General features: G+C 39.6%; 1 protein-coding gene across 3 annotated transcripts in view; it reads left to right on the top strand.

Moving 5' to 3' along the window:
* Positions 1 to 12,743, top strand: part of LOC133552118 (class I histocompatibility antigen, F10 alpha chain-like) — a 184,903-nt gene that overhangs the window by 36,148 nt on the left and 136,012 nt on the right. The gene's annotated exons all lie outside the window — the stretch shown is intronic.

Here is a 12,743-nt window from a genome sequence, read left to right on the forward strand (position 1 = left end):
GCTATATATGCACTATGTTTTGTTGTCTTTAATTATATTGATGTATTGGTTGATATTATGTTGATAATTGGTTGGTTGATCGTAGGTTGAAACTGAAAGTTGAATCAACGTTGAAACATTGACGTAGATTCAACGTCGGTATTTAAACGTTGATCCAACTTTCATTTTCAACCCAAATCCAACGTTGTTTCAACGCGGGAAAGTAACGTTGTTTCAACGTTGATTAAACGTCTCTGTTGGGTAGAAACTGAAAGTTGAATCAATGTTGAAACATTGACGTTGATTCAACGTCGGTATTTAAACGTTGATCCAACTTTCATTTTCAACCTAAATCCAACGTTGTTTCAACGCGGGAAAGTAACGTTGTTTCAACGTTGATTAAACGTCTCTGTTGGGTAGAAACTGAAAGTTGAATCAATGTTGAAACATTGACGTTGATTCAACGTCGGTATTTAAACGTTGATCCAACTTTCATTTTCAACCCAAATCCAACGTTATTTCAACACGAGAAAGTAACGTTGTTTCAACATTGATTAAACGTCTCTGTTGGGTAGAAACTGATAGTTGAATCAACGTTGAAACATTGACGTAGATTCTACGTCGGTATTTAAACGTTGATGCAACTTTCATTTTCAACCCAAATCCGTTATTTCAACGCGGGAAAGTAACGTTGTTTCAACGTTGATTAAACGTCTCTGTTAGGTAGAAACTGAAAAGTTGAATCAACGTTGAAACATTGACGTTGATTCAACGTCTGTATTTAAACGTTGATCCAACTTTCATTTTCAACCCAAATCCAACGTTATTACAACGCGGGAAAGTAACGTTGTTTCAACGTTGATTAAACGTCTCTGTTAGGTAGAAACTGAAAGTTGAATCAACGTTGAAACATTGACGTAGATTCTACGTCTGTATTTAAACGTTGATCCAACTTTCATTTTCAACCCAAATCCAACGTTGTTTCAACACGGGAAAGTAACGTTGTTTCAACGTTGATTAACGTCTCTGTTAGGTAGAAATTGAAAGTTGAATCAACGTTGAAACATTGACGTAGATTCTACGTCGGTATTTAAACGTTGATCCAACTTTCATTTTCGACCCAAATCCAACGTTGTTTCAACACGGGAAAGTAACGTTGTTTCAACGTTGATTAACGTCTCTGTTAGGTAGAAACTGATAGTTGAATCAACGTTGAAACATTGACGTAGATTCTACGTCGGTATTTAAACGTTGATCCAACTTTCATTTTCAACCCAAATCCGTTATTTCAACGCGGGAAAGTAACGTTGTTTCAACGTTGATTAAATGTCTCTGTTGGGTAGAAACTGAAAGTTGAATCAACGTCGAAACATTGACGTTGATTCAACGTCGGTATTTAAACGTTGATCCAACTTTCATTTTCAACCCAAATCCAACGTTATTTCAACACGAGAAAGTAACGTTTCAATGTTGATTAAACGTCTCTGTTAGGTAGAAACTGAAAGTTGAATCAACGTTGAAACATTGACAAAGATTCTACGTCGGTATTTAAACGTTGATGTAACTTTCATTTTCAACCCAAATCCAACGTTATTTCAACGCGGGAAAGTAACGTTGTTTCAACGTTGATTAAACGTCTCTGTTAGGTAGAAACTGAAAAGTTGAATCAACGTTGAAACATTGACGTTGATTCAACGTCGGTATTTAAACGTTGATCCAACTTTCATTTTCAACCCAAATCCAACGTTATTTCAACACGGGAAAGTAACGTTGTTTTAACGTTGATTAAACGTCTCTGTTGGGTAGAAACTGAAAGTTGAATCAACGTTGAAACATTGATGTAGATTCAACGTCGGTATTTAAACGTTGATGCAACTTTCATTTTCAACCCAAATCCGACGTTATTTCAACACAGGAAAGTAACGTTGTTTCAACGTTGATTAAACGTCTCTGTTGGGTAGAAACTGAAAGTTGAATCAACGTCGAAACATTGACGTAGATTCAACGTCGGTATTTAAACGTTGATGCAACTTTCATTTTCAACCCAAATCCAACGTTATTTCAACACGAGAAAGTAACGTTTCAATGTTGATTAAACGTCTCTGTTAGGTAGAAACTGAAAGTTGAATCAACGTTGAAACATTGACAAAGATTCTACGTCGGTATTTAAACGTTGATGTAACTTTCATTTTCAACCCAAATCCAACGTTATTTCAACGCGGGAAAGTAACGTTGTTTCAACGTTGATTAAACGTCTCTGTTAGGTAGAAACTGAAAAGTTGAATCAACGTTGAAACATTGACGTTGATTCAACGTCGGTATTTAAACGTTGATCCAACTTTCATTTTCAACCCAATCCAACGTTATTTCAACACGGGAAAGTAACGTTGTTTCAACGTTGATTAAACGTCTCTGTTGGGTAGAAACTGAAAGTTGAATCAACGTTGAAACATTGATGTAGATTCAACGTCGGTATTTAAACGTTGATGCAACTTTCATTTTCAACCCAAATCCGACGTTATTTCAACACAGGAAAGTAACGTTGTTTCAACGTTGATTAAACGTCTCTGTTGGGTAGAAACTGAAAGTTGAATCAACGTTGAAACATTGACGTAGATTCAACGTCGGTATTTAAACGTTGATGCAACTTTTATTTTCAACCCAAATCCAACGTTATTTCAACACGGGAAAGTAACGTTGTTTCAACGTTGATTAGACGTCTCTGTGCCCACTGGGAAAGGTCGAAATAATCCCTGGTTTACCGCTGCAATTGGAAACCTTCTCAAAGAGAGAGATGTTGCTTGGGCCAGGGCTCGAAAAACAAAGACAGAGGTTGACTGGCTTAGCTTTCGCCAGCTTAGAAATAAATGTACTTCGCTTGTTAAGAGAGCCAAGTCTGATTTTTACCTGCATGAATGCAAAAAACATATCAATGACCCCAAAAAGTTTTGGCAAACCATAAAAGATTCTTTAAATCATGTGAAAACAAATGACTTTCCATGTCCTTTGATTACTCAATCTGGTACTTTGTCTGATAAGACAACTATATCAAATTGTTTTAATGAGTATTTAGTTTCTGCCGGATTTGTGTTTGAGTCGTTGAATCCTCAATCGTCAAATGTTGGTTTAACTAATGTTAATATCCCAAATACACCACAGGCTGTAATTAGATGCAGCACCTGCACTTGTGACTTCACACCTGTATCAGTATCTGAGGTATACAATGCACTAAAGAGCCTGGACACAACTAAAGCAGCAGGACCGGACCAAATTGAACCCGTTTTCTTAAAAGTGGCTGCTGGTTTTATTGCTGAGCCTCTCTCGCATATTTTTAACCTCAGTCTAACAAGTAAAATCATTCCAAAAATCTGGAAATCAGCCTTTGTTCTTCCCCTGCTAAAAGGGGGTGAACCCACAAATATAAATAATTACAGACCAATTTCTAAATTATGCATTTTAGCAAAATTGTTTGAGAAAATCATCAGTAACCAGCTAAATTATTTTTTTAGAATTAAACAATATTTAATCCCCATTTCAATCGGGTTTTAGAAAAGAGCATAGCACTATTACAGCTGCTCTTAAGGTCCTCAATGATTTAATCGAGACTGTGGACGGCAAAAAATACTTTTTATTGATTTGTCAAAAGCATTTGACACAGTAGACCACAGTCTGCTCATTGAAGCTCTCCATCACGTTGGATTATCTAAAAATGCAGCTGCTTGGTTCACAGACTATCTTTCCAGCAGAACACAACGTGTACAGGTGGCTGGGACAACCTCTTCATTATTGGACATTACCAAAGGAGTTCCACAAGGCTCAGTGCTGGGGCCCATTTTATTTTCTATCTACTTGAATAATCTTTGCAATAATCTGTCAAATGCAATGTACCATTTTTATGCAGACGACACCATTATTTATTGCTGTTCAACCTCCAGCACTCAGGCTTTTGAGTTTTTACAAGCTGCTTTTGATGTCATCCAGGCTCGCTTATTTGATCCTAAATTGGTTTTAAATACAGATAAAAGCAAAGTAATGGTTTCTCTCATTCAAAGGTGCTACTGGAAAATATTCCAAATATTGTAACATCAAATGGAAACCCTATAGAGCAGGTCTTAAATTACAAGTACTTGGGTTTTACTCTTGATCAGGAGCTTTCATTTAAAGCCCATATTAACAACTTGGTCTCTAAGCTCAGGGTAAAGCTCGGTTTCCTTTTTAGAAATAAAAACGGCTTCTCTCTTAAAGTCAGAAAGAAATTGGTGACAGCGACTATCTTGCCCGTAAATGATTATGGAGACCTGCTTTATTTTAGTGCTTCATCTAAATGCCTCCAGTCCTTGGACACTGTTTTTCACTCAGCACTAAGATTTGTTCCTGGCTGTCGTAGTCTCACCCACCACTGTCAACTGTATATGAAGTCAGACTTATCTTCATTGAGTGCACACAGATACACACATTGGCTGGCCATCATTTATAAAGCTCTTTTAGGTTTAATACCTCCATACTTGTCTACTTTGTGACAAAGAAAAAACAGCTCTTATGCGTTACGTTCTAACAATTTGTATGTTTTAACTGTTCCCCATGTACGGACTGAATTTGGCAAAAGAGCTTTTGGCATTGCTGCCCCTATGGCATGGAATGCATTGCAGACGAAACTGAAACTCACTGAACTAATTCCATTCGGAGCCTTCCGTTCTGTCCTGAGGGACAGAGAGCAAGAGACTTTTGCTCAGTGCCTGTGTTGCCCACATATGTGGTCCTCTCCAAGGTTTCTCATAGTCATCATGGTCGACGTCCCACTGGGGTGAGTTTTTCCTTGCCCTTATGTGGGCCCTACCGAGGATGTCGTTGTGGTTTGTGCGGCCCTTTGAGGCACTTGTGATTTAGGGCTATATAAATAAACATTGATTGATGATTGATTGATTGAAAGGCCTACTGAAAGCCACTACTAGCGACCACGCAGTCTGATAGTTTATATATCAATGATGAAATATTAACATTGCAACACATGCCAGTTTACTAAATTGCCATTTTAAATTTCGCGCCAAAGTATCCTGCTGAAACGTCGCGGTATGATGATGCGTGTGCGTGACGTCACGCATTGTGGAGGACATTTTGTTCCAGCACCGTTCCCAGCTATAAGTCGTCTGTTTTCATCGCATAATTCCACAGTATTCTGGAGATCTGTGTTGCTGAATCTTTTGCTATTTGTTCAATGAATAATGGAGACATCAAGGAAGAAAGCTGTAGGTGGGAAGCGGTGTATTGCGGCCGCCTTTAGCAACACAAACACAGCCGGTGTTTCATTGTTTACATTCCCGAAGGATGACGTTGAAGCTTTACTATGGAACAGAGCGGTCAAGCGAACACGGCTGGATTGGACCACACACACAAAGTACAGTGTATTATGCAGCGGTCACTTTGAAAGATCGTGTTTCGGAGAGGGTCCCTTGCGAAGGGCAGAGATGGGCGTCACCACCACCCGTCGACTGATGCTGAAGAAAGGTGCGGGGCCGACCTTCAGGTTGTACAGTTACGACCATATAATCACACTTTCACACTAGTAACACAATAACCAGATAAGGAAATTTCCAGAATTATCCTAGTAAATTTGTCTAATAATATCTGAATCGCTCCCACTGTAGTCTTTTTTTTCTTCTAGTCCTTCACTCTCACTTTCCTCATCCACAAATCTTTCATCCTCGCTCAAATTAATGGGGAAATCGCCGCTTTCTCGGTCCGAATCGCTCTCGCTGCTGGTGGCCATGATTGTAAACAATGTTCAGATGTGAGGAGCTCCACAACCCGTGATGTCATGCGCACATCGTCTGCTACTTCCGGTACAGGCAAGGCTTTTTTATCAGCACCAAAAGTTGCAAACTTTATCGTCTATGTTCTCTACTAAATCCTTTCAGCAAAAATATGGTAATATCTGGAAATGATCAAGTACGACACATAGAATGGACCTGCTATCCCCGTTTAAATAAGAAAATCTCATTTCAGTAGGCCTTTAATGTTAGTGCGGCCCGCAAGTTTTATATGAACGGCGCTTGACAGCGTTGTGTTATTCGGGTCCAAAATGGCTCTTTCAACGTTCTGGGTTGCCTACCCTACGTTGGTGGAAAAGCGGCAAATGAGTGAAAGCGACAGAGACGTTGTCATGGAGACGGGGGTTCACTTACGTGCCTGGCTGCAGTCACACCGCGACACCTGTCCGTCAGTAATAACAGTCCCCGATAACCTGGACCAATTCAAACCGTTATTTGCTTTTTTTTTTTCTTGTTTAGTTTGCATTGCCTCACACGATGAACACTACATATAAACACTCCGGGAGCCGTCACTTTTTTGCGCTCGCTATCCCGGTACTTTCCCGGCTATTATCCGCCGACCGCCGTGTTGCTGTAGGGAGGAAAAGCGGAGCGATGCACATTGCGGAAACAACATTATTCTCCGTGCGTGGGCTAAATACAAATATATTCCACAACCCCAAACATGTCTTTTTCAAAGCCTGCAGTGAAGAGAAGGGTTAGTGATGAGCAAAGACAATTCCAGGAAAAGTGGGAGATGCGATATTTCTTTGTTGAGCACAGGGGCACCCCGACGTGTCTTATTTGCACCCAGAAAGTTGCACAAGGGATACAATTTGAAACGTCATTATACAACTAGACATGCTGAGGAGTATGCAAAAAAAATAAATAAATACATCTTTTCTTGCGGCCCAGCCTCACTCAGACTCTGCATCCAGTGGCCCCCTGGTAAATTGAGTTTGAGACCCCTGGTCTAGAGTGTAGGCAGTGCTGTTAAGTTTCTCTGTGTGTGAATAAGTGGAGGAGGCGGAAACTTTGAGGCATGACGCAGCTGACTTGTTGATAAACTAGTTTGAGAAGAATGTTTTTGTTTTGCTCATAAGTGGATTGTTCTTTTCAGTGGTGTAAATATTGACTATTGTGTGTGAAGTCCTACTAAAGGTGAACATTCAGTTTAAGAATTAGGCCATCAAGTTAAGATAAATGTAGTGATGGTGGGAAAAATGTGGATCAAGGATACTTTATTAAGTTGAGTTCACTTTTATATTTTTACTTCCCCTCCTGAGAGATTGGCACCTTCTTGTGGTTATTTTGAGCTTAGTCTTCAGGTGGCACACCCAAGTTGCACAGGTGTGAAGGTAGAGGCCTGACAAAGTGCAATCCTCGTCTCCAGGATGGAGTTGGACTCATAGGGCCTGATTTATTAAAGGTTTGCGTGTACTAAAAGACGTGCAAACCCGATAGCACACGCAGAGCTGATCTACTAAACCTGTGCAAAGTGGATTGTGTCTCTTAAGTGAGCAGAATAAGGCGTGCAATACATTTTGGGTCTCTGTCTTCATTAACATGCAAAATATATGCTGATCATTAAAACTCCCACAATACTGGGAGAAAATGCGAATATAATTATTTATCACGCCCAATATGATTTATCAACACTCACCGCTGTCGTGCCAGCACTATTTAGTTTTTATTTAGTAACTGGGCACACTGACAGTTCCACACACGGCTGCAGGATCAGTGCTTGTGCTCCACAGACACACATTTTACAGATATCGTCTTTTCAGCAACATCATTTTATAGCTGCTAAAGGACTTAAGGGGCTAATTACAACCAATTTGATCGATGCGTTTTTGTGGCCTTTATTATTTTTTTAAATAATGTTATTTTTTTCAATATACAAAACCCGAAATCAATGAAGTTGGCACGTTGTGTAAATGGTAAATAAAAACAGAAAACAGTGATTTGCAAATCTTTTTCAACCCATATTCAATTGAATAGACTGCAAAGGCAAGATACTAAACGCTCAAACTAGAAAACTTTATTTTTTGCAAGTATTAGCTCATTTGGAATTGCCTGCAACATATTTGAAAAAAATGGCACAAGTGGCAAAAAAGACTGACAAAGTTGAGGAATGCGCATCAAAAACTTATTTGAAACATCCCACAGGTGAACAGGCTAATTGGGAACAGGTGGGTGCCATGATTGGGTATAAAAGCAGCTTCCATGACATTTTTGTTCATTCACAAACAAGGATGGGGCGAGGGTCACCACTTCATGAACAAAAGTTTAAAAACAACATCTCTCAACTAGCTATTGCAAGGAATTTAGGGATTTCACCATCTGCGATCCGTGATATAATCAAAAGGTTCAGAGAATCTGGGTAAATCCCTGCACGTAAGCAGCAAAGCTGAAAACCAACATTGAATCCCCTTGACCTTCGATCCCTCAGGCCGTACTGCATCAAAAAGTGGCATCAGTGTGTAAAGGTTATCACCACATGGGCTCAGGAACACTTCAGAAAACCACTGTCAGTAACTACAGTTGGTTGCTACATCTGTAAGTACAAGTTAAAACTGTACTATTCAAAGCGAAAGCCAGTTATCAACAACACCCAGAAATTCTGCCAGCGTCGCTAAACCCGAGCTCATCCAAGATGGACTGATGCAAAGTGTAAAAGTGTTCTGTGGTCTGACGAGTCCACATTTCAAATTGTTTTTGGAAACTGTGGACGTTGTGTCCTCCAGATCAAAGAGGAAAAGAACCATGCGGATTGTTCTAGGTGCAAAGTTCAAAAGCCAGCATCTGTGATGGTGTGGGGGTGTATTAGTGCCCAAGGCATGGGTAACTTACACATCTATGAGGGCACCATTAATGCTGAAAGGTACATACAGGTTTTGGAGCAACATATGTTGCCATCCAAGCAACGTTATCATGGACGCCCCTGCTTATTTCAGCAAGACAATGCCAAGCCACATGTTACAACAGCGTGGCTTCGTAGCAAAAGAGTGAGGGTACTGGACTGTTCTGCCTGTAGTCCAGACCTGTCTCCCATTGAAAATGTGTGGCACATTATGAAGCCTAAAAGACCACAACCGAGACCCTGGACTGTTGAACAACTTAAGCTGTTCATCAAGCAAGAATGGGAAATAATTCCACCTGGAAAGCTTCAAAAATGGGTCTCCTCTATCACCCGGTCGGACACGTTGCACAAAGTGTCGCTTTATGCGGACGACTTGCTCCTATACATCTCAGATCCTGCTAGCTCACTCCCAGTAATCTTTAACATTTTGGAGCGGTTTGGCACACACTCTGGCTACAAACTTAATTACCAAAAAAGTGAACTGTTTCCGATCATTTCCTTAGCTAAACAGTTACCACGATCTTTAGCTGCATTCAAATGGGCACATGACGGGATCCATTACTTGGGAATCCGTATTACTCCGGCTATGTCTGACATTTTTGACCTCTAATGGAAAAAATGGAGAAGGACTTTGCCCGCTGGTCTGTTTTACTATTATCTCTCGCTGACCGGATCAATCTGATCAAGATGATCTCTCTGCCTGAATTCCTTTACCTTTTCCAACATATCCCCATATTTATCACTAAATCATTCTTCGATAAATTAGACAAATCAATATGCAAATTTATACGGGGGGCCGGATCGGCCCGAATCCGCAAGTCGGTCCTACAATCTCCCAAATCTGAGGGAGGGCTTGCACTCCCCAATTTCAGACAGTACTATTGGGCGGCTAATGTACAGAAACTCCTACACTGGATGGACGGAGGCTCTCAGACCCTCCCGGCCTGGGTATCCCTTGAAACGGCAATCCCACACTTTTCATGACGTTCTTGCTTATGCTCACCACTCCCTTTTCCATTTAAACTTGAAGGCGCAAACACCATTGTATCGATCTCCATGAAAATATGGAACCAGCTAAGGAAACATTTGGGTTTTCAAGGCCCACCTATATTGACCCCGCTACTTAAAAAACAGTTATTTAAACCTTCCCGTAGCGACCCCGCATTTATGACCTGGCACGATCACGGTATCACCACTGTGGAAGACCTCTATACAGACGGAGTGTTCTCATCCTTCGCTGAACTCTCTCCCAAATACGATTTGCCAAACTCCCACCTTTTTCCTTTTTTTCAGGTGAGGGACTTCGTAAGGAAGCAGTTCCCACACTTCCCAAATCGTCCTCCGGAAACTCTTATAGATACTTTGCTATCTCTGAGCCCAAATCATAAAACATGTATCTCTGTGATAAAAACCTCCTTAAGCTCAGTTGCTCCAAACTCTTTATCAGTGATAAGAGCCTCGTATATGTTTTATTTATATATATATATATATATATATATATATATATATATATATATATATATATATATATATATATATATATATGTATGTATATATATATATATATATATATATATATATATATATATATATATATATATATATATATATATATAATTGACGGATGGATCTGAAGTTGATATGAAGACGATTGTGTTTAAAGTAAACAGTAAGAAAAAATATGTATTTTTTATTTCTAATGAGTAGGACACTATTGGATCCCCAATAATTTCAGTAGGATTTTTTTGTGTGTGTCATTGCTAAAAAAAAAATAAATAATAAATTAAAATCAATATTTTTATTTGTTGAAATTTTTTAAGGCTCCAATTATTATATAATCTCAAATATTCCACTTTAAAATTCTATCGGGGGAAACTATTGCACATTTTGTGTTTTTTTTCCATAACAAAACAGGGTTTTCTTTGACAAAAAGGGCATACAACTTAAATCTTTGAAAAGGTTATATTGACAGATAGACCTAATGTTGATCTACAGATTTAAACCTGGAATAATAATAATACAAAAATAATGACACATTTGAAATATTTTTTGGACCAAAATCCTTTAGGGTCCCTGGGATGAAGCCTGAGTGGAGGCCTAAATGTATATTTTTATACATATATTGAATATGTTATATAGCAAAGTAAAAGTTGTGTTTCTTATATAAGTAAATGTAACTCGTTACTACTCACCTACGTGGATAAGTGTGTTCACCTTTGACAGGTACGACAAAATAAAAATAAAAATAAAAATGATCACCATCGAGTTTAACGTTTGGCTTTACCGTGTCTACTTTTACTTTCACTTTCTTTGATATTCTGCCAGCAGAAGCGTCTGCCTCACACTTTTCCCCCACGTTCAGTTCCTGGTTCATTTTTCCTGTTTGCGAGTCAAGCGAGTGTTCGTCACTTTTGTCTTTCTCTGCGGGATTAAAAGTGGCAAACATCTTTTTGTTTCGCGCTGACATCATGAACTTGTTTTTATTCTTTCTTCTGGTCGTGCAAATGCACAGCGTGACGCCTGGTAAGTCCTTTTTATAAGTTTATTAATATTTTATTCATAAATCCTGTCCGTGCCTTCACTTATTTGACTTCTGAGAGTTTCTGTTACTTATTAATTGAATTCATTGCTGCATTATCTAAGACCTTATTACTCAATCCTGGTTCTTTTTGAACATATTTTATTGTTTTCCCTTTTTCCTCATCACTCAAACAAAATTTTCAAAAGGTTCCAAGAAAAATCTAAAAGCAGATAAATCCGTTTAGGCTCTTTATTTGTTTTGACTTTAGTGTTTCTTGTTCAAAGACTTATTTTTTCCAAGGCTTGTAAGAACGAACACAAATCTTCAAACACGGAAGTGTCAGAAACTAATCAAGTGTAGTAACATCACCCCGCCACAAGATGTCAGTAAGAGTCGACATCAAATGGGCAGAACAGGTTGTGTTCAACTCTGTTGTACTTTTTATTCAGCCTCCATTGTAGAAAATATATGTTTATTTTCAAAATGTTCAAACTGTCAACAGATGTTAGTAATATTATTAATGTGTTGTATTTGTCATAGAACATGTGAGTCTTGACTGTGATATCTAGCAGTGTTTGATGTTCACTTTAATCAATCAATGTTTACTTATATAGCCCTAAATCACTAGTGTCTCAAAGGGCTGCACAAACCACCACGACATCCTCGGTAGGCCCACATAAGGGCAAGGAAAACTCACACCCAGTGGGACGTCGGTGACAATGATGACTATGAGAACCTTGGAGAGGAGGAAAGCAATGGATGTCGAGCGGGTCTAACATGATACTGTGAAAGTTCAATCCACAATGGATCCAACACAGTCGCGAGAGTCCAGTCCAAAGCGGATCCAACACAGCAGCGAGAGTCCCGTTCACAGCGGAGCCAGTAGGAAACCATCCCAAGCGGAGGCGGATCAGCATCGCAGAGATGTCCCCAGCCGATACACAGGCAAGCAGTACATGGCCACCGGATCGGACCGGACCCCCTCCACAAGGGAGAGTGGGACATAGAAGAAAAAGAAAAGAAACGGCAGATCAACTGGTCTAAAAAGGGAGTCTATTTAAAGGCTAGAGTATACAAATGAGTTTTAAGGTGAGACTTAAATGCTTCTACTGAGGTAGCATCTCGAACTGTTACCGGGAGGGCATTCCAGAGTACTGGAGCCCAAAATGAAAACGCTCTATAGCCCGCAGACTTTTTTTGGGCTTTGGGAATCACTAACAAGCCGGAGTCCTTTGAACGCAGATTTCTTGCCGGGACATATGGTACAATACAATCGGCAAGATAGGATGGAGCTAGACCGTGTAGTATTTTATACGTAAGTAGTAAAACCTTAAAGTCACATCTTAAGTGCACAGGAAGCCAGTGCAGGTGAGCCAGTACAGGCGTAATGTGATCAAACTTTCTTGTTCTTGTCAAAAGTCTAGCAGCCGCATTTTGTACCAACTGTAATCTTTTAATGCTAGACATGGGGAGACCCGAAAATAATACGTTACAGTAATCGAGGCGAGACGTAACAAACGCATGGATAATGATCTCAGCGTCTTTAGTGGACAGAATGGAGCGAATTTTAGCG

The sequence above is a fragment of the Nerophis ophidion genome, linkage group LG04 (genome assembly GCF_033978795.1).
Source record: "Nerophis ophidion isolate RoL-2023_Sa linkage group LG04, RoL_Noph_v1.0, whole genome shotgun sequence".
NCBI lineage: Eukaryota > Metazoa > Chordata > Actinopteri > Syngnathiformes > Syngnathidae > Nerophis > Nerophis ophidion.